This window comes from Onychomys torridus, chromosome 11, assembly GCF_903995425.1.
Source record: "Onychomys torridus chromosome 11, mOncTor1.1, whole genome shotgun sequence".
NCBI classification, from domain to species: Eukaryota; Metazoa; Chordata; class Mammalia; order Rodentia; family Cricetidae; genus Onychomys; species Onychomys torridus.
Window position 1 is genome coordinate 59,581,433 of NC_050453.1, and position 27,304 is coordinate 59,608,736.

General features: G+C 47.5%; 1 protein-coding gene across 5 annotated transcripts in view; it reads left to right on the forward strand.

Annotated features, from left to right (window-relative positions):
- Positions 1 to 462: 462 nt before the first annotated feature.
- The window catches only part of Atp2b4 (ATPase plasma membrane Ca2+ transporting 4), a 98,003-nt gene continuing 71,161 nt past the window's right edge, over positions 463 to 27,304 (forward strand). For all 5 annotated transcript variants that reach the window (XM_036201778.1, XM_036201774.1, XM_036201775.1 and 2 more), the window contains exon 1: positions 463 to 849. The gene's annotated coding sequence lies outside the window, so the exon portion shown is untranslated. The remainder of the gene's footprint in view (positions 850 to 27,304) is intronic.

A 27,304-nucleotide genomic window follows, 5' to 3' on the forward strand; every position in this document is an offset into this window, starting at 1 on the left:
CCTGAGCAATTGCTTCAGCTTTGCCAGTGAACTCCCAGTTCAGACGGGGTCAGTAGGGCAGGTGCCCAGAGCCTCCTGACGTTTCTCGGTCCTGAGTGTAAATCAGTATGAGACTGAGAGGTCTGGAGGAGCTGCAGGAAGCAGAAAGGCTTGCAGACGCTTCCTTTATTTCCCCTCCACACAGCAACGGTTGAAGACCGCTGCCCACATCCACTCCCACCTCCACCCAAACCCACCCCTGCTCGGCTCTCCTTTCAACAAGAACCAGCACCGGGGGAAAGCCAAGAGGGCAGAGGATTCCCCTTAGCCTTCCCCATTCCGCCTTAAGACCGACCAACGAGCTTCATCCCGCCGCTTCTTGCACTCGGGCCACCTTAAGAGCTGAGCAATGCTTTGGCCTCCCGCCAAGCCCCACCCCCGCCGGCTCGCGCTCCGCCCCTTTCTCCTCCCGCTCTGCTGGGGGAGAGCTGGGGAGCCCCAGTCTGGCCGGAGTTGGCTGGAGCTGTTGCCATGACAAGCATTTTCTTAAGACAGCTCTGCTGTTGAGCCCGTGCTAGGCTGGGGGTGGGGTGGGGGCACGAACTTCTTGGGGGACCATCCCTCCGAAGACGGCGAGGTCAGACACCCGCCCAGCTCCCTGCACCGGTTTTCTTCCAGGAAGGTCTTTCGCGTGGAAGGGCTGGGGAAGAAGACCCAGCCCACTCCCCCAGCTGTAGCTCAAAGCCGGCATCACTGGGTGGTTTGCTTCACCGGGGAGAGCAGTGGGTGGTCACCCCACCCTACTCGGTCCATGGAAACGCGGAGGAAGAGTCCCGCTTGAAGACACCTGAATCTTTGCTAGAAAGAGAGGTAGGTTTGCAGAGAATGAATTGACTCCGGGATTTGCAAACTTTGTTTCTTTCTTTCCTCTCAATGGCTTCTCAAAGTACCCGAATTTCCTCATGCTCGCAAATTCTGGGAGGGTGGGGTGGTGGAATAGAAGAGAGGTGGGGCAAGAAAATGAGAATGATTTCTTCAACACTCTATTTCTTCCCTGGGTTCCGAAGAATCACATAATCAAACAAGTGATTTCTTTGCGTTTTCCTCTGGATCATGGGATGGGTGGGGAAATGGAGGGACTGCCTTTTTCTCACCCATATTAAGCTCTTGGAACAAGTATTTATTCCAGCCGACCCCCATCCCCATCCGCTCCTGCTCTCCCCCCTCCCCCTTGGCTTGGGAACCAGCTGCAGAATGGAAAACTGTTGCGGAAAAAAATATTTTCCGAGTCTGTTCCCTTTCTCGAAAGCCCCAAAGAGAGATGGGAAAAATAGAACCAAATAAATCTTCAGCGGGAAGGAAGGCCTTGGAGCCAAGGAGGGGGCACACTGCCGGGGGGGGGGGGTTGGGGGGGTGAGGTGGAGATAAGCTAGGAGAAGTTGGAGTCTGAGACCAGGAGTGCACACATTACATTTCTTTGGCTTTGCATAGAAACCTCAGCAGTTTCTCTCTGCGGCTTACAAAACATCCTCAGACTTTGACGTCTATAATTAGCTGTGGAAAAAGCTGGGAGTTCCCTCTCACTGCTGTTGTTTGAGTGAGTGTACGCGTCCAGAACCAACTGTATGAGTGTCTCTGAGGGCACCGCCCCACGCATCCCTGCTTCTACAGGGAAGGAAGGAGAGGGGAACATTGAAAAGTTTGCAGTTTCAAGCCCCAGGCTGTGGGGCTGGCTGGCTTGGGCCTGTGGCATCTTGAGAGGGTCCCTGAACAGATCGCTTAAGTGAGAGACACTAAGGCTGGGATTGTTCGCCCGCCTGCCCGCCCCCCTCTTTTTCTTCTCTCCTTGTTTTGGTAGTGGGGTGGTGGCTGGTATCTTTCCCTGAGATGAGTCCAGACTTATGCTCTGGTCCACCTCTAGAAGAGCGCCTGCTTGCTTCTTTCCAGCTTGGGGGTGGGGGAGATGGGAGAAGGGGCCCAAAAAAAAATCCTGGGAGCAGAGAGAGCACACCCTGACCAGAGGCATCTCCTTCCTGGTTACTCCTGCAGGACTCATAATCCCCTCCAGACCTGATGCCGGCTCGCGCTGGCCAGGTTTGGTAGTTGGGGTGTCAGGTGAAGAAATCAGGCAGCTGCTGTGATGCTGAGAGAGGGAAGCAGAAGGGGGTGGCAGACAAATTCCCATCCTGCGGGCCGTCTTCTCCTCCAGCTGGGGTGTCTGGCAGTGAGTCTTCAGATCCACTCCCTCCATGCTTGACACCCCTACCCACCCACATGAGCACCCCCTGTTTCTAGCTCTTCCCACTTAAGAGATCCTTTCCTGTATCCCCCTTGCTCTGGGTTATTCCAGGTTGGGATCATCATGGAAAGGGGGTTAGGGGAGAGGAGAAATTCAAAAGAGGACCCTATGTTGTGGGCAGGCTAGCTAAGTTATCTTCCGAGGCTATGAGAAAAGCCTTCCTGAGACCCTAGGAAAGAAACAGGAGAGTTTAAAAGGTAGCCAGGAAAGCCGCCAGCCAGCCAGCTTGTGCTTTCCTTTGGAGGTGCTTGGTGATGAATCAGGCTCGTGCCCCCTCGGCACTGTACTGTACCTGTGGTCTGACGGACCATGTGAAGAATTGATGCCTTCCTTCTACAAGAAGGGGAGGAGGGAATCCCCGGAGCAAATACTGGTAGATTAAGGATGGCTGCTTTGTGAGGTGCCTGCTTAGCGCGCACTAGGGTGCCTGCTCTAATGGCCCTGAGTCCGGGCTGGGTCTTGAGCAGCTGGGGAGACTGCTTTTCAGCCAGCTGTGCCCCTACCTCTCCCAGCTGTGAGACCCGCAGGGCTGGGAATACTGCAGTAGAATCTGGAGCCCCTCCCCTCTAGCAGCCTCTGTGACCTGCCCCGTTGTCAGCGTCTCGGCAGCCCGGCTCCACCCTCCTGACTGGCTTTGCCCTAGTGGGAGTACTCAGAGGAGAAAGGGCTTGGAGAGAGTAGAGGCTTCCAGCCTTCCGGCCCCAGCCGGTGCCCCAGTCTCTTACCCTTCTGTTTCCCATCTCCGTGTCCCTGGATCCTTGGATCCAAGGTCAAGTTGAAGGGGCTTAGCTATCCTCATCCCGCGGATTCCCAGCTTCTAGCACAGCCGGGACAAATAGAGGCACTCGGTCAACACTTGTGGGAAGAACGGGGCAATTTCATTTTTAAAAAATATTTATTGGGGGACTCCATCTGGAGGTCAGAGGACAATGTGTTCTCTTTTCCCCCCATGTGGATCCGTGGAGACCAAACTCAGGTCGTCAGAGGCTTCAAGACAGGAGTCCTTACCCCACAGATTGGTGTTGCTAGTCCCAAGGGGTGGAGTAATTATAGCACCTGAGAATCCATTGCAAGGGGGGTTGCGGGAAGGGGCCCCTAGTTTACCCTGTTCTTTAGCTTCTCCTTGCTCTGGGAACCCGGCTCACCACAGAAACGGTGGGAGGGAGTGGCTGGGTCCGATTTGTCACATTGCTGTGGTCTTTGATGTCAGAAGAGAATCAAAATGAGGGTACTATGGATGGGGGAGGGGGCAAACTAAAACCTAAACAGAATCTGCAAGGTGATGTGTTCTAATGAAGGTCACTGAGCAGGAAGACCAGGGAGCCTTACATCCCACTCTCACTTTCTAGAAGATCTGCCCAGGAAGGGGAACTGGAGCTGCGCTGCCACCATCTATCAGCTGCTCCAACTGCCACCCGAGACTATTAAGTTGACTTCTCTCGGTACCTGTGGCCCTTTGCTGTTTATTCAGTCCTCTGGGCCTCTGGCCCAGCAGCCACATTAAGATCCACCACACTTCTGAAGGAGATGAGGAGTATGTTTATTTGGAGGTGCCTAGGATCCCAAGAAGCATATTTAACGTTACCTTGCAGGTAAATGCCCCACCCTGAGCCTGCCCTTCCTTGGAAGGACATCTGCCAGGCCATCTGTATTCCTTCCCTACAGGTAACTCCTGCCCACCCAACCCACTGCCTGCTCCTTGAGGGCTTTGATTCCCTCTATCCCTATTGCCAAGAGGGAGGTAGGGGTGAGGAAGATAGGGTGGGGCAGGCACCCTCTAAATACAGTCTAACTGGCTGAGAGCATTTCTCCACCTTTTTCTCCCTGGGAAATAGATAATATACTCATTATTTTACATTGGCACAGAGTACGTATTTATAGATGCCATGTTTTGATATATGTACATACTATATAATGTGCAATTCAGATCTCAAACATTTATCATTTCCTTGTGGTTAAAAAAAAAATTCAAAGGTGTTTCCTTGCAGATTGGAGTGAACAGCATGTAATCATTTTCTCAGTCATATCATAGCACAACAGAATTTATTACCAACTCCAGCTAGGTGGTGTCCATCATCTGTTCTTCATCCCTCCTCCCCAGCCTGGCAACCAATCAGCTTTTCCAGATTCCACATGAGGTCATCTGCTATTTGTCTTGCTGTGCCTGGCTAGTTTCACTTAACATAGTGCCCACGAGCTCCTTCTATATTGTTGCACTTGACAGGTTACCATTCTGCTCATGACTGATAACATTTTCTTTACCAGTCCATCCGCTGATGGATACTTTGGTTGTTTTGATTTCTTCACTATTTTGAACAGTGCTGCTGCCATAGACAGAGCAGGCAGATGTCTCTTCTTTATGATTTTATTTCCTCTACATATATACCCAGTAGTGGGATGGCTGGCTCATATGGCAGCTCTGTTTTTAATTCTGTTTGTAGGGTGCTGGGAATCAAGCCTGGCACCTCTTGCTTGCCAGGCAAGTGCTCAGCCACTGGATACTCCATCTCTATTTTTCACTGTTGTGACGAACCTGATGATGTCTTCCATAATCACAGTATCATTTCCCCTTTTCTGTAGGTCATAGACGTGAGTGTCACCTAGAGTCCAAGGGAGCTCTGTGCAGAGTTTTACACCCGTCTTCCCCCCTCAGCATCTCTGTCTCCTCTTTCCCTAGGATGTTCTTGTTCCACTGATCTGTTTTCTTCAAACACGTTCCAACAGAAATGACGAGGACTCTCTTCTGCCTCCTCCTTAAGTGACTTCAGCCCACGTAAACTCGGTGGGAACCAAGGAAGACAGAAGCCAGGAAGGAACTAGTCAGAGCCAGAGTGATGGCTCCTGGTCAGAGAAGTGTCTGGTGCTGAGTATGGAGTGGGGAGAGAAGTGGGAGGAGAGGAGAGGGGAGGCGGACATAGGCACCGAGGAACTGGGTCCCCACCTCTCGGTCACTGCTCTCAGTCTGCCTCTCTCAGGCTGTCCTGTCAGCCTCCACCCTCTTCTCCTGGCTGGCCACGTTTCATGCATGAATCCCAACCGTTTGGGAAAATGAACTGGCATAGCATCAGCAAGGCCACCCTCTCTCTACCTTCCTGCCATCACGGTAGGGTGGGCACTGGCGTGGAGGTGGTGTGCTTACTGCTAGACATGTCTGGGAGTCTGCCAGGGTTCAAAGAAACTCAGCTCAAGGCGTGCCAGTGAAGTTCGGCTAGTTTGTAGAATCGTTGTCAGGAGGGCAAAGTAGTATAGCCCCTAGAGGGAAGATGCCACACACACATTTACACAGCAGCCCGAGTCGTTAACCCAAAGATGCGCACCCACAGATAAAGAAGCATGCGTGCATAGGGCAAGTCAAGGTGTATTTGTAATAGAAACCATTGTGACTTGCCCTACTGCCCATCCTGAATAGCATAGCTAAAGCTGGGTATGGTGGTGTACAGCTGTAATCTGTTGAGAGGTTGAGGCAGGAGAAGTGCTGTGAATTAGAGGCCAGCCTGACTACAATAGAAAAACTGACTAATAGAGTAACAATTTCATTACAAAGGAGTAAGTAAAAACTTTAAGGGCTTTCTTTTTTTTTTTTGAGACAAGTTTAGACCAGTTTTATCCTTGTAATAATCTTCTGCCTCATCCTCAGGAGTGCTGGAGTTGTAGCCCATGTACCATTACATCCAGATAATTAAGATATTTTTCCGTGTCAGTGCTCTGACTCTATATTCTTGTTGGAATATATAGTCTAAGAATCGAGAGAAACTTTGGACTGGGCTTCATAGGTATGCTCTGAGTCACGATATCGGTGTCCCGAATAGAAAACCGTTCTGCTGTTATAGGGTGCATGGGATGCGTGTCTGTGCTTGAACTTAGATATCTAAAGTCGGGGTCTGAGTATGGTACAGAGAAGAGCATGGCTGGAGAAGGTGGGGAAGCACGGGATCCTTTGCTTCTTTGTCTGTTTTGTTGATCTGTCAACCGAAGGCATTTAGTAGCAAAGCTACGTCCAGTGCCTGATTTTTGTTTATTTATTCATTTTTATTGCATGCATGTGTGTATTCGAGATGTATGGGGAGAGGGTTCGTGTATGAGGGCATGGTCAGAGAACAACTTTGTGGAGCCCAAGAACAGGATGCAGTTTGCCAGTCTGGCACAGCAAGTGCCTTTACCTGCTGAGCCATCTTGTCAGCCCCTGGATTTGTATTTCTAGGTACCATGTCCCCTATTAGCAGCCAGCATCACTTGGCTGTTACCAGGTCTGAGAGTGGCCAAGGACAGGGAACAGTGTTGTGGCGGGAAGCTGGAGCACACTCGTGTCAAAGAACACAGGAGCCTGCATAGGGGGCCTTGGCAATGATGTGAGTCGCCAAGAAACAAAACAGAAGCAGCCCAGGTGATAAAAGGGACTTCTCAAGTCCTGTCTAACAGCTGCAGGGGCAGGGAAGAGCGGGAAGGGGAAAACCCTTCACAGAAATGCCCACTAACCAGATGCAGAAGAAGTGCCGGAACTCTTCACATTTCAATTTGGCCTGGCCTGGTGACTGCCAGGGAGACAGGCAGGAGGATCACAAGTTCAAGGCCTGACTGGTAACTTAGAAAGGCCTTGTCTCAAAATAAAAATCTAAAAAAAAAAAAAATGGCTTGGAATTTAGCTTAATGGTAGATCACTTGCCTAGGACCTACCAAGTCTTGGTTCAGCCCTTTATGGCACAGTAGAGAAGCTTATTTACATAAGCAGGTTTATTTATTTAGCTGGGCATGGTAGCAGATGCCTGCAACCTCAGTTACTTGCTACACTCTAGGGTGGTGTTAGTGAAGGTTTCTGTTGCTGTGAAGAGACACCATGACCACAGCAACTTATAATGGAAAACACTTCATTGGGGCTGGCTTGCTGTTTAGAGGGTCAGTCCTTTATCATCATGGTAGGAAGCATGACGCATGCAGGCAGACATGGTGCTGGAGAAGGAGCTGAGAGTTCTACATCTGGATCTGCAAGCAGCAGGAAGAGAGAGTGAGCCTGGCTTGAGCTTCTGAAACCTCAAAACCCCTCAGTGACACACTTCCTCCAACAAGGCCACACCTCCTAATAGTGCCGCTCTCTAGTGGCCAAATATTCAAACACATCGGTCTTTGGGGGCCATGCCTATTCAAACCACCACAAGTGGTGAGTTCATAGCCGGTCTGGGCTATACAGTGAGGTTCTAACTCAAATTTTTCTTAATTTGAATTTTTATTTTATTTTATTTTATTTTGTGATAAGGTCTTACTTCGTAGCCCTGGCTAGTTTGGAGCTCCCTAATGTAGACCTCAAACTCACAGAGGTCTACCTGCCTCTGCCTTCTGAGTGCTGGGATTACAAGTATGTGCCACCATACCTGCCGTTAAGTTTGATTTTTATTTGAAAAATAATTATAGATGGAATAAACAATGTGATATCTTGATATATACTATGAAATAAGTAAATTAAGATGACTAACATACCCAGGATCACACATTTATCTTTTCAATGCTGTGGTATAAAGCACTTAAAGTCTATTCTCTTAGCAGTTTTGAAATATACTTTATAATTAACTGGAGTCTCTACATTCGACAACAGATCACAAAGACTTATTCCTTCTCACTGAAACTTTTTATCTCTTGGCCAACATCTCCCAACCTGCCTTTTCCTTCAGAATTTCCCCAACAATAAGCTGATTCAGGCTAAGCTCATTAGCAGATGATAAAATTATTGAACAGGGAGGAAGGAGCACTATTAGATAAAAGGTTGGTCCCAGCATGCACTGCAGAGTGACTGGCTTAACAGAAATGACTTTTCCACAGTTCTGAAGGTCTAAGGCCAGACACCGGCAAACCGGGAGGTAGGCCAGGGCCACTTCCTGACTAGGCCATTTTCTCCATGTGTCCTCAGGAGATGGGACAAGACAGAGACCATGGAGCTCGCTTGTGTCTCTTCAGAAGACCTACCCCTATTCGCCAGGCTCCGGCCCTCACTTTTGAGGATTTAACTTCTATGAATCAAGTAACTCAAATCCCAGACAGGAAAGCAGCTTCCCTGAGCCTTGCAATATGAATTCCAACCACAGTCTGTGGTCTAGTCGAAACTGCTTAGCCAGATCTAGTTTCAAAGAGGTGACAGGGACATCTAAGGTGGGGCCATGCTAACTGGCAGCCAAGAGGCTTCAGAAAAAAAGAAATGTCACAGAAACAAAAATTGGTGGCGGTGGTGCTGACAAACTAGTTTGGCGGGAAGGGGTGGGTGCCTGCCACCAAAGCTGGAGACTGGAGTCAATCTCTGGGATGCATGGGGTGGGAGAAGAGAGCCACTGCTTGAAGTTACCCTGACTTCCACATGTGCATGCCCACACACAAAGTAAGTGAATGAAAAGAACGCTGTCGCTACAAAAGGCTGGAGGTGGAACCCAGTGTAGATTAAAAGAAACAAAAGGAGAGCTGGAGATGCCAGTAACTGATTAAGAGGAGTTACTGCTCCTGCAAAGACCCGGGTTCAGTTCCCAACACCAACATCCGATGGCTTACAGCCTCCCGTAACTTCAGTTCCAGGGTGTGTAACACCTTCTGGCCTCTGTGGGGACTCTTATGAATGTAGCACACATAAGAAAGCATAAATCTTTTAAAATAAGAACATGGAAGAAATAAAAGAAACAGTTTATCCATGTGCAATATATGAATTTTAATTTTTTTCTAATTTTTTAAAACCTTAGTATCTGTGTGTATGTGTGTTCTCAAGAGTGCATTTTTGGCATGTGTGTTAAGGTCAGAGGACAACTGTGGGGGTTGTTTCTCTCCTTACGCTATGTGGGTACCAGGGATCAGGCCATCAGGCTTGGTGGCAAGTACCCTTACCCAATGAGCAGCTCACTGGCCCTGTGTATACATTTTAAAAATTAATTTTAGCTGGGCAGTGGTGGCACACGCCTTTAATTCCAGCACTCGGGAGGCAGAGACAGGTGGATTTCTGTGAGTTCAAGGCCAGCCTGGTCTACCAAGTGAGTTCCAGGAAAGGCACAAAGCTACACAGAGAAACCCTGTCTCGAAAAACCAAAAAAACAAAAAACAAAAAACAAACAAACAAACAAAATTAGTTTTATATCTCTGTTTCCTTTAAGTAGATGAATGTTCTGCTTTGCATGCATGTCTGTTAATCTTGTGTGTGCCTGGTCCCTGTCTAGGTCAGAAGAGGGTATCAGATCCCCTAGAACAGGAGTTACAGGCAGCTGTGAGCCATTGGGTGGGTGCTGGGAATCAAATTCTGGTCCTCTGCAAGAACAACCAGTACTCTTATCGCTGAGCCATCTCTCCAGTTCCAATGTGGGGGTGTATATTGCACAAGACATCCTGGGACAATTGGGAATATTTTAGTGTAGATATTAGGTAATATGTAATTGTATTTTTTTAATTTGAAAATGGTAATATGATTTTATGTGGTAGTATCCTTTTTTATTTTTATTTTTTTATTTTTTGGTTTTTCAAGACAGGGTTTCTCTGTGTAGCTTTGTGCCTTTCTTGGATCTCACTCTATAGCCCAGGCTGGCCTCGAACTCACAGAGATCCACCTGCCTCTGCCTCCCGAGTGCTGGGATTAAAGGCGTGCGCCACCACCGCCCAGCTGGTAGTATCCTTTTATGCAAAATATTTAAGGAAACATGTTTGTAAGTTATTTTCAAATGGTTCAGCAAAGATGTGTGTGCAAGCACACACACACACACACACACACACACACACACACACTAAAGGAGAAGACAATGGTAACAGTTGGTAAGTCTGCTGAGGATAAGACTTCTTCCTTAGTGTGTACAGTGCCCGAAGTCCAACCCCAGTGCTACAAGAAAACAAGACAAAAACAATGGATGTCTGTAGAGTCGATTGTTGTGCGGTCTGTGGGTTTTTCTGTTTTGTTTTCCTTCAGTGTTTCAGGTGTGATATATTTAACAGTCTAAGACATGGAGAGACCTGAATACCAGCAGCTCAGTCCCATCATCTACTTGAGACGACCCGAAGAAAGGAGACTGGATGGGCTCTGCCTTGAACAGCCACCCTTGGAGTTAGAAGTTAAGCCAGGTTATAGGTTCCCACCCCCAGCACTTTAGTTAGCAAGGACTTAGTATTAATACTTTCCTAGTGTCCTGCTGCTGTCAAGAGATGGTCAAGGAAACCCTTAGAAAAGAGAGCATTTAATTGGGGCTGGCTTACAGTTTCAGAGGCTTAGTTCATTAGCAGCATGGTAGGGACCATGGTTACATACATGGTGCTGGTCAGTAACTAATAACTACATCCTGATCCTCAGGCAGAGGGAGAGGGAGGGAGAGAGAGAGACACACACAGAGAGAAACAGAGACAGAGAGAGATTGAACTAGGCCTATCATGGGCTTTTGAAACCTCAAAGCCCACCCCCAGTGACACACTTCCTCCAACAAGGCCACACCTCTTAATCCTTCTAATCCTGTCCAAGAGTTCCACTCCTTGGTGACTAGATGCTCAAATATATGAGTCTATGGGGGCCATTTTTATTCAAACCACCACACCTACCCATGACTGTACCGTGTCAAGAGCTATCAACACTGACTCAGAGGTTCTGAAATCCAAGTCTTCAAGGACTTACTGTCTTCTAGGGGGTCACAAAGGGAGACCACTAGATTAAGATTACCCATGTGCAACCACTTTGACCCACAAAAAGTCATTTCCTATGGTTCAGCCTAAATATCAGTATTGAATGTTGGAAATCAGGGATTGTATACCTAGTGCTCCGGGCCAGTGGGGTTGGTTAGCAATGCTTGGGTAAGCTGCTAGGCCAGCTAGCCCTCTCCAGCAGTATTTTTGGCCCTGAAAAATGGTGCACGTGTTGGCCAAGTCTTTTTCCAAACTTCCATTGAAATTCTTACATTAACCTTCCTGGAATTGGCCCAAATAGTTTCCAAAGGAGAGAAGACATTGCCACCCACCTTCACAAGACCACCTCTATGTCCCTAGTACCTAGCTTGACACTTGAGGATGGGAGAAACTTCAGGGAAACAGAAACAAACTACTCTTCCCCCTCACCTATGGCAGAGAGGAGGGCACACACTTCAAAGGGCTAGGCTGGAACTTACCACGTTGCTCAGATTGACCTAGAACTCACAGCTATCCTCCTGCCTCTGCCTCCCAAGTGCTAGGATTACAGGTGTGCGCCACCATCCCTGAATAATTACTTGTTTTGTGGTACTGGAGATTGAACCTAGGGCCTCGGCAAGCATGCTGCTACTGAGCTATATGTCCCCTGCCCATCTTTTACTTTGAGACAGGGTCTCACGAACTTGACCAAATTCCTGTAGACAAGCCTGGCCTTGGACTTTCAACTCCGCTGCCTAAACCTAGAAAGTAGCTGCGATTATAGGTCTCCAGACCTGCCTCAACTGGAAATAATTTTGAGGAGAAGTGATTGCCAGGCAGGATCTGAAGGAGTAGAAAGGACAGGGTAGGTATGGAGCAGAGGGGAGGCAGTGGGGAGGGATGGGGGTGCAAAGCTGAAGGAAGGGCTGTGTGGGGCAGAGGGGAGGTGGGGGGGCTGCAAAGCTAGAGGAAGGGCTGTGTGGGGGGCAGAGGGACAGGGGCAAAGCTGGAAGGGCTGTGTGGGGCAGACAGGAGGGAGGGGGGTGCAAAGCTGAAGGAAGGGCTGTGGGGGGGGGCAGAGGGACAGGGGCAAACCTGGAAGGGCTGTGTGGAGCAGAGGTGGGGGCAAAGCTGGAGGAAGGGCTGTAGTGACTGTATCCTACTGCAGACACTGAGAGCTGGAGAGTCCGTTGCTTTGGCAGGTGAGGGAGGCTGTGTCTGCACCCACCCGCTGGCATGGCTCCAGCCTTGTCTGAGCCAGTACCAGTGTCGCAGGCAGGATGGCATCTGGCCTCAACAGCAGATGCTGTCTACCTGCTCCCCTGGTGCCGGGGACCATTAGGATGATTTTGATGTTTCCTCCCCACTGTCTGTTCTACACAGCCTTCTTTGTGGGGAGCACTCGTAGGACATCTGTTAGATGTGAGGACAGACGCAGCTGGCATTCCCCCTTCCAGGGGCTGTCTGACCTTGTACAGGGAGGTGGGTCACTGGCTTGGGGCTTGGGAAGCAGCTTATTTTGTTGAGCCAGAGCCTGTGAGGTAGATGAGTTAGGACAATAGTCCATTTTCCTTCTCTGGCAAAAACAGAAACCTCGAGACCTGACCCAAAGGCACCTAGCTCATTTGAGGCAGAGCCAGAGTCGAAATCCAGTTCTTCCCCTTCCAAGTCTACCACGGAGTGTTCAGCCCCCACCATGTCATCACTAGGTGACATTGCTCATCACTGAACGCCCCTGGTCCCAGGGTCTCTCCTCATATAACAGACAGAACCATTCCTGTACCTTAGAGAATGGTGTGCCACACCTCGAGGTCACATGCTAGGAGCACTTTGGAAGAAAGTTGCTAGACACCATGAAGCCGCTGTGCCACTGATAGTCAGGATCCTTAGCACTAGAGGAAATGCAGAGCAGTGCTCTTGGGAGCACCGCCCACATCCACACAGCTGCTAATGGAGCCAGGCTCCCCACTCTTATTGCAGCCCTGCATATAGTAGGGCCTTGAGCTGGAAGAGGCAGGAGATGATCTTGAGGGGAAGCAGGAGTCGTGGTAGGGGTGGGCAGAACCTTCCTTCTGCCTGGGTACCCCTGGGCCTGCCTTTTCCTTGGTGCAGGCTCCCTGAGAGGGTAGAGGAGGTGCAGAGAGGAAACTATGGGATCTCTGCTTCTTCAAGGGCAGCCAACTAAGCCAGATTAGCCTGTGACCTCTGATTTGGCAGTCTAAGAGCCAACAGGGTTACTATAACATGACAGTGTATGCTGGTTTTGTAGATGGAACCAATCTGTCATTCACTGAACAAACAGGACATGAGTGTAAACCATATGCCAGCTACTATGTTGGGGGGGGGGGGGGTGGGAAAGTGGTATCCAGGAGATAGGAAGGATCCAGAGTGACTAACCTGAAGCCCAGAGAAGCTTTTTCTGAACCAGGTACCTGCAGAAAGCCCTAACTGGCAGCGTTCCAGGGAATCTGGGACTTCAGATAAGGAAGCTTGGAGCTGGGAGGGTTGCAGACACCATCGCTGGCAGTCCTTGGGGTCACCAGTGAGCTGTGACTTTAGGGTAAAGGCCTTGCTCCTGTTCATTGATAGAAGCTGCGTTGGGCCAAGGTATGGTGCTTAAAAACCGATTGTTTGTCCAGTCTGCTGGATTCAGTCCTCTGGCCGCATTGCAGCCTTGCCTGATTTTATATGCCTGGGTGCACCTAGAGACCCCTGCTGAGATGGAGGCGAAGATGCTGCATCACTGGGATAGCCAGACAGGATGCAAATGGTACCCAGGGTAAGACAGTACACTTACAGGAAACACTCTGTTTCTTCACTAGCCCTTCCGTCACACTTCCATCCTTCCACCCTCTATTCAGAAGCAGTAGATTGGGCTTCCGATGGAGCATACTGTACACGTTTATTGAGCCTCTAGAAAACACTTACGCCATCTTTCTTTGCATGCCCTGTAGTGCTGTGACAGACAAATGAGGTTTGATCTGCACCCCAGCATCCTTCCTAGGCTACTGTCATTCTGTCCTCTCCACTTGCCTAGACAGAACCTAAAAACAACAGCAGGGACTGGAGAGAAGGCTCAGAGGTTAAGAGCACAGGCTGTTCTTCCAGAGGTCCTGAGTTCAATTCCCAGCAACCACATGGTGGCTCACAGCCATCTGTAATGAGATCTGGTGCCCTCTTCTGGTCTGCAGGCAGACATGCAGACAGAGAACTGTATACATAATAAATAAATAAATCTTAAAAAAAAAAAAAAAAGAAATTGAGACATTAAAAAAAAAAAAGAATTAAAGAAAAAAGAAAAAACAGCAGTGGGCACATTAATCCAAGCTAATTTATCAATTGGTGATCGGTATCTCACTTGGAATATGTCATTCGATACTCCTTCATCTTACAAAGAGATCAATATCGGGAGCCTTCCTTTTACAGATTAGTGAAGATGTCTAACACAGAAGGCTGAGGAGCAACCTTAGTCGGACGTATTTATGGGCTTCCTCTTTCTGTCGCTGTGTGACAGACTAGCTGACAAGAGCATGGAGAGACACGGCAGTATCTAGCGAATGTCAACAAAGCGCCAGCGTCTTCCTAATTCTGTCACAACAGCCACCTTCTGAGACAGGTATAGCATGTGTCTTCCAGGCTTTGGAAGCTCACACAAAAGGGCAGGAGGAGAAAGAACAGAGGGTCTCTATTCAAAGGTTAGGGGAAGTGTTGCAGAACATGGGTGTAAGAGGAAAGCCCTGGTTGGGCCGGGCCTCCCCGCTGGGGCTTGGGGGTGCTCCTTTCACAGCAGGCTCCCTCCTCCCTCATTCACAAGCAGCAGGCTCAGTCTAGATCTCTCAATAAATTAGCTCAAGCTCTCAGTCCAAATGTCAAAAGATGCAGGTTCCAGCTGAGCTCTGATGGCCCCCCACTATCTGGGGCCTTCTGGAGGTGTGAGGCACACTTAGACATGGGTACTCGGTCCTGTCTTACCCGGAGGCCATCTGGTGGGTTAGTGTTGGGGCTGATCTTTGGCCCAGACCTGTCTGACATAAACCTGTGCTCTTTCTACTCAGGGCTGCCTGCTGAACAAAGTTATTTGACTCTGATCTCCTGAAGTGTCTTGTCCTCTTTCTCCACCCTCTCTGATACTGAGGATTGTAGTTGGAGATCTTCTCTCCAGGTGCCACCAAGCCCCCGCAGTCCCACAACCCACGTATAAAATAATCACTCAGATGCTTATATTACTTATAAACTGTATGGCCGTGGCAGGCTTCTTGTTATCTACTTCTTCTATCTTAAATTAACCCATTTCTATTCATCTATAACTTGCCACATGGCTTGTGGCTTATCTGTACTTTACATCTCGCTTGTCATGGTGGCGGCTGGCAGCTCTCTCCAACTCCGCCTTCCACTTCCCAGGCTTCTCTTCTCTGTTTGTCCCACCTATACTTCCTGCCTGGCTACTGGCCAATCAGTGTTTTAGTCTAACCAATCAGAGCAACACATTTGACATACTTGAACATCCCACAGTAGAGGATTGAACCCAAGGTCTTGCCCACACTAGGCAAGTGCTGTCTCAGTAAGGTACAACCTCAGCCCTGACTCTCTCTGGGGGTGTATGTTCCATTAGGACAAAGATCTTAGTCATTTTTGTTCAGTGATGTCTTCCAAGCCTGTAATAACTACTCAATAAAAGACCGCGGGGGGCTGCAGTGTAGTGCTGGGTTGACATTTGTCTAGCTCTCAGGAAAGCCTGAGTTTTACCATCTACAACCTGATGATAATACAGGTGTGTGTGGGAGGGGGATGACCTTACAACTTTCACTTGGGAAACCTGACCTCTGAAGTCTCCAAAATCAGAGGGAAAGGGGGTATTTTCTAAGCCTTGAAGAATGGCCCCTGAAATAAGTGGAATGGTCCTGTGGTGTGCTTATGGTCCCTAACTTTTATGAGTGTTGGGGTTCTGAGGAAATGTTAGGAACTATCTCTTAATGTGGAAAAGTCTAGCGGACAGTGTACTTTAGATGTTTCCTTTTTTTATAATGCTTCTGACCTAGGATGTTAGCTATATGAGAAAAGCAAGTGACGGGAGATTTTCCCTAACACAGTTTACTGGGACTAGGAAATAGGATCCAGAGGTCCTGCATGGAGAGGGAAGGAATGCTAATTTCCACTGGGTTTTCAGCCCAAAGGCCAGAGTCAACCAGATCTTTTATCCCTTCTCATGCCTTTCTTCATAGCAGTTTCCTGTGTCCCAGATCACCCAGGTGCTCTTGATCCCAGCAGATGATTACTACAAGGGAGCATAGGTTTAGGGACTCAGGTGGAACTGTGGTTTACGTTTGTCTGGCCAGGTCTGTGACCACGCGCCAATTAGCGACTGGTGTGTTCTAAGGGTCTGGCCCTTGGGTACACAACAAATTTTAGTTTTCCTTCTTCTATCCTTTTATTTCTCCCCTCTCTATCTATCCAGGCATCTGCCATTGCCCATTATCTCCCAATAACTAAAATGTCCCCCAGCTGTATCTCTCCAGGGAAGCACTTCAGGGAGTGGCCCCGGAGCTCTGTCATTCCCACGTTATAGGTTGGCTTCTTGGGATTCAGGCTGGGATTTTGCCTGATGCTTGAGCAAGGGGAACCCTGACAAGCTAAGGCAGAGCTGAAGATGGGGTAGCTCAGCCACTCTGTTTCTTCTTACGCCACATTTCTCTTGCCCTAAGAGACAGTGCTGGGAAAACTCTTGTCCACAGAGGGAGTCAAACCAGCTGGCAATGCTCTTTTTCGAAACTGTGATGACCCAAGGAAATCATCACTATTTGGTCACCCAGGTCAACTGTCAGCTGCTACCAGACTTGAGCAGACCACTGGGTGAGCAGGCAGGAGAGTCTAGGCTTCAATCTCCCTTGTTTTCTCTGGTATACACTCACGGACATTTCAGCTGGAAGGCAGTGGCCTCTGGGTCAAGGTAATGCATGAACCACTTTTGCATCCCTTGCCCTGAAAGGGACTTGGCGTCGTCGAGTGCATCTTGCTCCCACTTCCTGGGGATTGCTCTAGTGCTCTGGAGTCTGAGTGGAGGAGAGTCTACAGCCCTCTCTCAGTCCATGAGGATAGCATCAGGTACCGGGAGATGCTCTCAGAGGAAGTGACTTACAGATGAGGATGTGAACATTAGCCGAGAGCTCACAGGCTACTGCAATGTAGTTGCTGGCATACAGCATTTTCCCCAAGCCCACTAGCCAGCCTGTGAGCTACTTAAAAGGAGGAGTGACGCTTTAGTCATCTCTGTGTAGCCAGTATTAAATATAGCACAGACATTGCCTCATAGTGTGATGATCAGTGAAGGATTCATGGATGGATGGATAGATAATTAAATAAAATCTTTCTTTTAAATCGAGTCAAGACCATAGTAAATTTACCCATTTCCTTTCTGGAGCATCCCTCCTCAGTAGCTCATATCCCATGCCTGATAATTGCAAAGGCCTCCTAATGACAGACAGGGTGGTCTAGAGTAGAGTTGCTGAAGCTTTTTCCAGTTATGACCCACTTTTCCCAAGAAATATTCACATTTTACATAGGTATATAAAATAAGTATATAAATCAAACATTTACTGATAATAAATGGTAAATTTATCTTAAAAACAACCCTTTGGTTGGTATACTTAAAAGCAAATGTGCATGCTAATGAGACATGCTTGTTTATTTTTAGATAAAGAATTAAATCTTCGCCGCTGATTTGATACTAGAGGGCATAGAACATCTTCAGTGGGTTCCAGAACTGACTAATATTTTGATTTTATAATTGTCAATTCTGAGAACATTGTTTCTTATAAATACAAAGCACAAAATGGCAGAAGTATATTTAGAGACATCTCAGAAATTGTTGTCAATTTTTCTAAAGCACAAACAAAATTCAGCTGAACTGGTTTTTTTTTTTTTAACGCTTATTCATTTACTAATTTTGTGTCTGCACTGGAGACATGGGGGCTCTTGCCACAGTGCAAATGTGGACACCAGAGGACAACTTGAGCCAGTCTGTCCTCTCACCATGTTGGTCCTGTGGATCAAACTCAGAACGTCGGGCTTGGCAACCAGTGCCCTTACACGCTGAGCCATCCCATTGGTCCACAACAGTCTTTTTGTTTTGGGGGTTTTTTGTTGTTGTTGTTTGTTTTGTTTTGTTTTTCATAAATGAAACTCAAGTTAGCAAATCAAACGGCAGTTTTTAAAATCAAACATTTTGTAAGTTTGAGGCCAGCCTGGTCCAGTTTCAGAACAACCAGAGCTACATAATAGAGAGACTCTGCCTCAAAAAACAAAATGAAATAAAACATTCTTTTGTTGGTTTGTTTTCTTTTTGTTGTTCTGAGACAGAGGCTCTCTACCTAGCCCTAGCTGTCCTGGAACTCACTGTGTAGACTAAGCTAACCTCAAACTTGGATCTGTTGCCTCTGGGGTCCTGGGATTAAAAGTCTGTGTACTACCATCCCCTACCTGAAACAAAACATTCTAACAATATAATCCCAAACAAACTTCATTTGTGCTGAAATAGTAAAAATCCTCATCTTCTGTAATTAAACTATTGTGTTTCTATAAGAAGGGGAAACTTGGTATGTGCACTAAAAACATTGTAGTTCACAACATACAGTAGCCTGAAATCTGAGCCCAGGTGTTTCATGTAGTGTTCCCTGGCTGCTGCACGGTGAGACAGCAAACACGGTGCAAAGTGCTTACTGTGTGTTATTAAGAACCAAGGCTGCGGTGAAGTCCCACAATACAACACAGGCAATCGCAGCCAGAACCCCCTTAGAAATACACTTGATTTTGGATTAATTCTGGGCCATTGCATGTTCAGAAACCTTTTGCTGTTTCCAGATTTTTCAGTAAGCTCACATCCAGTTGCACAGCCTCATGTGGATCAACAGGAATCTGGGCTCTAGAGAAGCTGATTTTAGAGCAGGCACTGGGAGACCAGGCTTTGAGTTGCTTTCTGGCCCCTGGAACTCATGAAAATGTGCCAGTCTTCAGTGTGTCCATGGCTAAAATCAAGTTTGGACTGAATGTACTTCAGGGACTTTTCGACTCTCAAATTCTCTGCTTCCTCCTACCCTAACAACCCTGCAGATTAATTATAGTTGACTACCAAAATTTAAAAGTAAGATTTCACACAGATCCAAATTCCTTGCCCCTCTCCCAAACCAGAAACCCAGATGACACCAGCCTACCATTTTTCCATGGCAACGGTCAGAAGGAGCTAAGTTCCTGCTGCCCTGTTCCTGTGTACCATGGGCGTGAAGCTTCCCCTGGCTGTATCCCTCTCTCTCCTGTTGCTGAGGGCTCACCCTTGCTTCACTCAGCTTTGTCTTCCGCCTGATCTCAGCAACCATTTGATTGTGCTGTAGAACCTAGATGGGGGATATAACTCTGAGGGGTGAAGACAAGGGAGCACAGAATGGGGTGATGGAGGCCTGCGAATCTGCTCTTGCTCACTTAGCCTCAGACAACAGAGACTGGGGGAGTCATCCTGAAAAGTTAGTAACTGAAACCGACCATGGCCGAGGCCCCGAGAGAAGTTGCTTTGGGTCTTGTTCCCCCGGCATTTTGAAATCCTTAGGGAAGTTGTTGTGAGGTTTTTTGGTTTGTTTGTTTGTTTGTTTGTTTTCTTGTTTTGAGACAGGGTCTTGTTCTATTGTCCATGCTCACCTAGAACTCACAATGTTAGCCAGACTCGCCTTGAACTCCTGGCGATCTTCCTGCCTCCACCACCCATGTCATTTTAGGTATGACGTTCCATGGCTGGCTGAAGCCCTGTTTGAGCAAAATTCGGTTTTTGATGTCTCACCTTTCTCTGACCCAGCTAGGAGTCTGTGAGTTCCCCAACCCCATGTCCCCTGCCCACTTGAGGTGGCTGTCCTCTAAGGTAGAGATGGGAGTAAGAGCTCCTTGGGAAAACTGAACTCCTGGTGATAATCCCCTTTTCTCTGGTGACCGACCTCCTTGGCACAGAACAGGTGAGATGGTTACAAGGTCAGATTGTTAAAAATCAATGTAAAGAAATCCAGGATCCCAACTCTGTTCAGCTCCTGGGGCACTCTCCCTGCTCAGCCTCTCACCCCACCCTGGGGCACCTGTTCAGCAGCTGCTTTTCACAGGCCTTTGGGCTGGCCCCTTCTCATCCCCTCAACCCCCAAAGTCCCTTGTCTAACTTGGGCCTAACTTCAGACCCAGTTTAAGCCAGAACTATTTCTCACTAAGCCCCTTAGTCATCCTGCTGGGGGTGATGGGTGGGGAGTGGGGTGGGGGGAGCAGGCAACATGGCCTCAAACACCCTGCTGGAGCAGAACGTTCCCTCTTCCTCGGGCCCGCAGGCTCTCTCTTCCTCCTCTCTGCTCTGTATGTGCTTCTGCGCTGGTTTTCTTTTTCAGTCTTGGTTTGGTGTGGGGATTCTGTTTGTTTTGAGACATGGCCTCTCTGGGTAACCCAGGCTGGATGGCCCTGAACACTCCATCCTCCTGCCTCAACCTCCAGTGTCCTGGAGCTGCTACAGGTGCCCTGGAGAATGGCTGGGTATGCCAGTTTGAAGCTTGTTGCTTGATTGTAGGATTGGTTACTCTGTGGTCTGCTCTAGCTAGTTTTGTGGGGTTGGGTTTTGTTGGTTTGTTTGTTTTTTGGTCAGAAACCATCTGGAGCTAGAGTGCAGCTCGGTGGCAGAGTGAATGCTTAGCCCTGGGTCCAACCTGCTGCACCAAAAGAAAAGACAATGGCACCTCTGTTTTCTTTCGGGAGCCTTGTGTTTGTCTCAGTCCTCGCTCCTTTGACATCCTCCTCCTGGTTTTCTCTCTCATGTGACCATGCACACATCTACACTAGGCTTTGTGCTTCCTCCTGCTCCAGGCACTGCCTTTTGAAGAGGATGACAGCTTTTGTTGGTTTCTAAGTATCTTTAATGTGAATGGTGTATTCTTGGGAAAGTGATTTTTTTTTAAAAGATAGGGTCTCATATCTCAGGGTAGCACTAAGCCAAAATGTTATTTCTTAGGATGTTTACTTCTCCTCTAAGAATAACAGTAATACATAAATATTTCACATGATATTTATATATCATGCTGGGGAGTTACTATCACCCACCAAGACAGATGCTAAGTGTCATGACCTCCTTTCCTCTATAAGGAAGGTGTTGTGCCCATCTTCCCTTTCAAAGGGACACCAAGGCAAACAGATCAAACAATGCTTGTCTAAGTTTCCCTGAGCACTAAGTGAAGGCTGTGGACTCCATAGTCTGAGTTTTGTTCTTCTGCTCAGGATCATTCTAGAAAGTTTAGAAAATTACTGGGGGAGCCTAAAAAGAAGATTTATAATAAATTCAAATTTGGAGCTATTAATTAATGTGTTTATATATTTCTTTCATTCTTTCTTGTTTGTTTGTTTGTTTTTCGAGACAGCGTTTTTCTGTGTAGCTTTGAGCCTTTCCTGGAACTCATTCTGTAGCCCAGGCTAGCCTCGAACTCACAGAGATCTGCCTGGCTCTGCCTCCCGAGTCCTGGGATTAAAGGCGTGCGCTGCCACCACCGCCCGGCTTCTTTCATTCTTTTAAATGTATGTACAGAGAGAGAGCCATAGAAACAGACAGAGAGAGACACTCTGATTCTTTTGCCCAGACTGGCTTCCAACTCCTGAGCTTAAGTAATTCTCCTACCTTAGCAGCCCCCTGAGTAGCTAGGCCTGCAGACACACACCCTGCACCCAGGCTAATATATACATTTTAAAACAAATTTGGAACATGTTAAATCCTGAGTTATTGACTTAAACTTTTCCCTACCTGATAGTATAGTGAGCATCGGTCCTACATCCTAAGGAACTGGTTACACGTTCCAACAGAAGCAAATAGAAGGTGAAGATCAATATAATTCTACAAAAGGATATATAGAGGCTGAGGCCCGCAGACCACGCTTTGAGAGCTGTGATCTGGAGCCAACCGGGCAGGGTGTGGAGTCTGAACTGTGATGACAGGTCGGAGAGGCAGGAAGGCTTGGGACTCTCAAGACTGCCTTTGGGGAAGTTTCTTTCCTCGGCATATCTGGATCCCACATGAAGGTGTGAGGTGAGCAGACCCACTTGTGTTTGAAGTGGGAGTTAGAAATGCAAAGTGGCTTCTGTCCAGGCTCAGCCCAAGGCCTGGTGTTCTGTCAGAAGAGCATCCTAAACAAAGCCCCCTGTAAACCTGTGAGTAGGCTTACTCACTAATGACCAAGACTGGCCCTTCCTGCAGGCTTGGGTTCTCACCATGGCTCCTGGTTGGCGAGAACTGTGAGGTTTTCCTAACTTCATCCTGTTCCATGTTCATGTGTAAAGACAAGCTAAGTATATTCTATCTGCAGCTATATTTTTAAAGAAAAGAAACTTTAAAATACCATCCAAGAATAGAGCAGGGAGAGACAGAGAAAAAGGAATTAGGAAAATCAAAGGGGCTGTCTACATCAAAGGGATAATGAGCAAATGTGTGGCCAGAAACAAAGACAGAGTTCAATGGTGGGGACAGAGAGGCCCCCTGACATTCGAAAACAGTTAGGATAGTTTGGAATCAGTCTGAACACAAGCCTGTTGGAGGTTGTACCAAATGGTTTCCGTAAATTCAAGAGTGCTGAGGAGTCCCTGTGGCCACTGTGGCAGCTACAAGGCCATCCAATGGATGCTGGCACATGTTCAGTGCAGTACCACGGGTTGCATCATCAAGTGTTGGCTTCATTCACAAGCTGTGTGACTCTGGGTAAACGATGGCCAGTGTGTCCACAATCTGTCCCTGGCCAGTAGAAGGACTCCATTCTTTCGTCTTCCTCCTTCCTGGACATCCTTGGAAGATAGATAAGAAAATGGAGGGAGTGCTTGGAGTTTCCATGAGTAATGTAGAAGAATCTTAATTGCTACATTAATTCACCCGGTGCCTTTTGCAGCAACACACGAAGAGAATAGAATATGTCATCTGGCTCTAAATTCTGCTTTTTGTCTTTTTAAAGTATCAGATAATATAATTCTGAATGCCTTACAGGTTTGTTGCAAAAACCCTGTAAGACAAGAAATGTAAATGTGCCTTGTGAGCCATCGGAGTGGCTGCAGGTGTGCAGGTGATCGTTTTGAAGGCTGGAATGAGGAAGCTGGTCCAGTGAGTGTCCTGGCCCCCCTATTCCCCAGATGCTTAGGAGGTATTTCTCCAGCTCCCAGAAGTTGAAAGCCTTCTTTATGCTGTAGGTGAGAGTGAGTCTCAGTGGAATGGCCTACTCAAAGTGGGGGAGAAACCTGGGAATGCTGGGGTTCAACAGAGAGTCTGGGAACTGAATTCCACTCTTGACCTTGTCACTAGCTAGAGAGTAAGTCACTTAACCTCTGAACCCCATTTGTCTTCTGCTTCTAACCACAAGGAGTTGTTATGATAATCTAAAGTATGACATCTAAATTGGCGTCCCTCTGGGAAGTTAAAAACACTGTGATTTGCCGGAAAAAAAAATTTTTTTTTCTTTTTTAATCAGACTGCAAAAATTGAGATCACAGAAACTGGCGGTCCCCACTGGTAACCCAGAAGGCTAGTTAGTTTCCACTCTGGGATCTCAGGCTCCCCACACACTCAGGAGGTGCTGTTCAGCTTGCCTGGCTTTCTCCCCGCTGCTGAGAGGGGGCTCAGGGGCCTCTCCTACTCAGTGCTCACACCCCAGAGTCACCCCGGTTTTTAGCGCCTATCATCTTCCATCAGGTATCTCATGATTTATCAGCGTTGATTGAGCGTGCACGCGATGCAGAGTGAGGAGCTGCGTTCCCAAGGGTCTTGGGTCTTGCACTGGGGCCCTCCAGAGAAAACCTTGCTACAGCCACTGCCTTGGTCAGGTTTTGTTTAAAGTTTATTCTGGTAAGATGAAGGTGGGGCGTGGTCTCCCCAGAGTTTGGTTGGGGGAAGGACAGGGAGGGAGTGGGGTTGTAGAGAGGGAGGGTGCACTAAGTTAGCTGCACTCTTGTGAGTCATAGGTCTCCTTCTTGAGCAATCGCTGCTGTCAGGGTGGAGCTAGTCTCCTTATTTTGGGTTTCTGGGCTGAGCCAGGCCTCAGGGGCTTTAGGCCTGTGTTTCCCCAGCTGCTCACCATCCTCAGCAGTGTTGGGAGCCAGCTGCTCCGGGCGCCTGCGGCGGAGGGCGGGGAGTGGCAGGTCCAGACGCTGCGCACCCCGGGCAAGGGCGGCAGCAAGGTCCGTTTAGGGCAAGTCTCCCATACTAGTCACTGCACCCGGACTCCGGAGCCCACAGCTACCACTGCTGCCTGGGTGGAGTTGGGCTCCATTTAGAACCCACTAAGTCTGGCCTGGAAGGGCGTTGGGTTCTGCCCTAGGTTGTTTTATTGTGGATCTCAGAGGAGATGATGCTCACTCGGGCCTGTGGGGACAACTGCGCCTCCTTCTATTGTGAAATGTAATGACTCTCTACAGTCCCCACCCAAAGAGGGAGACCTGGGCCTCTGCAATTCTCTGGCACCTTTGTTTCAATGCCTCTAACTCAGAGAATGGCTGTGCTTGACTGTGCCTTCTCCTGCCCACATAAGGCTCTAGTGAGAATTTCTTTCATTGATAAAGTCTTGTTAGGCTCATGTGTTCGAGGTCATGTCCCAGGGCCTTGTCATGGTTGGTAGCTTTGACCATGCAAGTGGAAAAAATCCCCCCTTCTCCCCACCTCCCCACTTCCTCCCTCCTTTCTTTGGTCCCCCCTACACACACACACACACATTTGAGAGTCCTGCTATGTACCCCAAGCTGACTGAAGCACACAGTTAATTTTTGAGCTTATAATCCTGCTTTTGCCTGAGTGCTGAGCGCTTCTGTCTCTTCCTGCTCTACGTGCCTTTCCCTGATTGCCAATGAGGTTGAGCAGTAGAGAGGATTCATTCAGACCAGGCTCGCAGAGATGGCAGATGATCAGAGTTAGCAAGGTATTGAAAGAGTGAGGAAGAGACAGGAAACCCAGCTGGCCAGGCAGATATGATAAAGAACCAAATACAATAAAGGGAATTATTATTATTATTATTAATTACTGGTTTTTAGAGACACTGTCTCACTCTGTAGCCCAGGTTGATCTTGAACTCATGGTAAGCCTCCTGCCTCAGCCTTTAAATAGTGGAATGACTGAAATGAGCCACCATACCTGCAACATTTATTTTTTTATGACCTTTCTACTTTTAAGGATGCTGAGGATCGAACCCCAAAGAACGTGCTATACCACAGAGCTACAATCCCAGGCTCTCAGAAATTAACATTGAATGCCTAGTTTAAATAGTGTAGTATAGGTAAGAACAAAATTAGTAAACAGGTTTTTCTGAAGAAATCACTATAGCAGATGGAAGACATAGAAAAATATAGTTAGAGAATAGAACCCAATTGGCAAGGCTTTTTTTTTTCTTTTGTAAAAGGCCAGAAGGTAAATATTTTAGGCCATATGGTCTCTTCATAATGACTAGTTGTACAATTATGGTGTGGAAGAAGTCACAAGAAGTCACGGAGGATGTTTAAATGATAGTTGTGGCTTTGTGTCAATAAAACTTTATTTACAAAAACAGGTAGCCCTCCCATCTTGGCCCATGTGCTATGATTTGCCAGCACCTAGAAAAGATCCTGATATATTTGAAGACAAATTACTCAAAAATTGATGAAATTCAACCTCATAACCTCACAGATATATATATATATAAATTATCTCAAGGGACAAGTTAAATTTGTCCATGGACACCGCATAATTGAAGCTACAAAAGGCCAAGGACAAGTAAGTTCAAAGAAGCCCCACCCCATGGACTACTTTGAGGAGGACAATAGTGACATTTGTTTCCTTATTTTTGTTTTTTTGAGACAGGGTCTCTCTACATAGCTCTGGCTGTCCTGGAACTCTCTCTGTAGAACAAGCTGGACTCTAACTCGAAGTGATCTGCTTGTCTGGAGTGCTGGGATTAGCCCCGCCCGGCTGACAGCTGTTTTCTCAAAAGTTAGAAGACAGTGAAAATAAGTGCTAACACAGAATTCTGACATCAGTAAAGATCTTTTCACGAATGTGGGTAGGGTAAAGCCCTTTGGAGAGAGATGAAAACAGGTTTCTACCAATAAGACTGCCCCCAAAACACACACACCGAAAAAAACTTCTACAGGACATAGTTCAAGAAGAAAAATTAGTTAAGGAAAAGATCTAAAATTCCAGAAGACATGATAAGCTGAAGAAATGGTAAGCACCGAGCTCTCTAAATATTGATGGGAAAGACAATAAAGATAATGTCTAGTGTGTCAGGATAAAACAAAAAAAAAAGAAGCTGTAGTTGATGGTAAAGACAATAAAGGTAACAGTGTCTGGCGTGTCAGGATAAAAAATGAAGCTGTAATTACAGCCCTAAAAGCTATGGTATATAAACAGGAAGGTGAGTCATTGGAGTTTCAGTGTTGAGAGATCCTCATATAATTCAGGAAGAGTTTGAAGATGCTATCGGTCACAGGTTGAGGTTTCCAGGTGAGAGCCTGAGAGACGGTTCAGCAGGTAAGCCGAGCAAGCCCGACAATGAGAGTTTGATCCCCAGGACCCACATGAAGGTAGAAGAGACCTGACTTTCTGGAGTTGACCTCCAACCAACACACACACACACACACACACACACACACACACACACACACACACACACACACACGCAGTGGCACATGCATGCCCCTCCTACCTAGTAATCTAAATAAAAACTGTAAATACTTTTTTTCTTTAAATCTAGATGAAAAACTGCACCTTCCCAGCTAGTAAAGGGAAAGGAAACACAAATGAAGACTGTAAATGTGACAGTTAAAAAAAAAAAAAAATCTGTGTTAAACCTCGAGGCCGGAGAGATGGCAGCAGTTGAGAGCGCTCGGGGCTCTTGCGGAAAACCCGGTCCAGTTCCTGGCGCTCACGCTGTGGCTTGCGGTCACCTGCAGCTCCACCTCCAGAGGATCAGCTTCCATCCTCCACAGGCAGCGTGCATACATGATGCATAGACACACGGGCAGGTGAAACACTCGCACACATAAAATGTGCTAAGGCTCTGGTCCAAAAGAAAAACAACTACACCCATTTCTGGGGTAGCTGCAGTGTTCGTCACTTTAATCACCGATAGTCATCATTTCGTGTGATATATATATATAAAACCATGTAAGCGGCATCAAACGTGAAAGTGTCTGCTACTATGCCGAAACCAAGGCTTTGAACTTAGGTAGGGACTCATGTTGATTTTAGAAGGAATTAAGTGGGCGTGAGTATATTCCTGCCTCAACGTCTGCATACAGGGGCTCTGAAAGAGAATGTGATTGGAAGCCAGTGGGGTGAGAGCACAGTGTGCCTCTCCTGCTGAGGAACTCGCTGGTTGTAAGCAAAATGCTTTTCTGCAGAAGTAAGTCCAATGATGCTTGGCACAT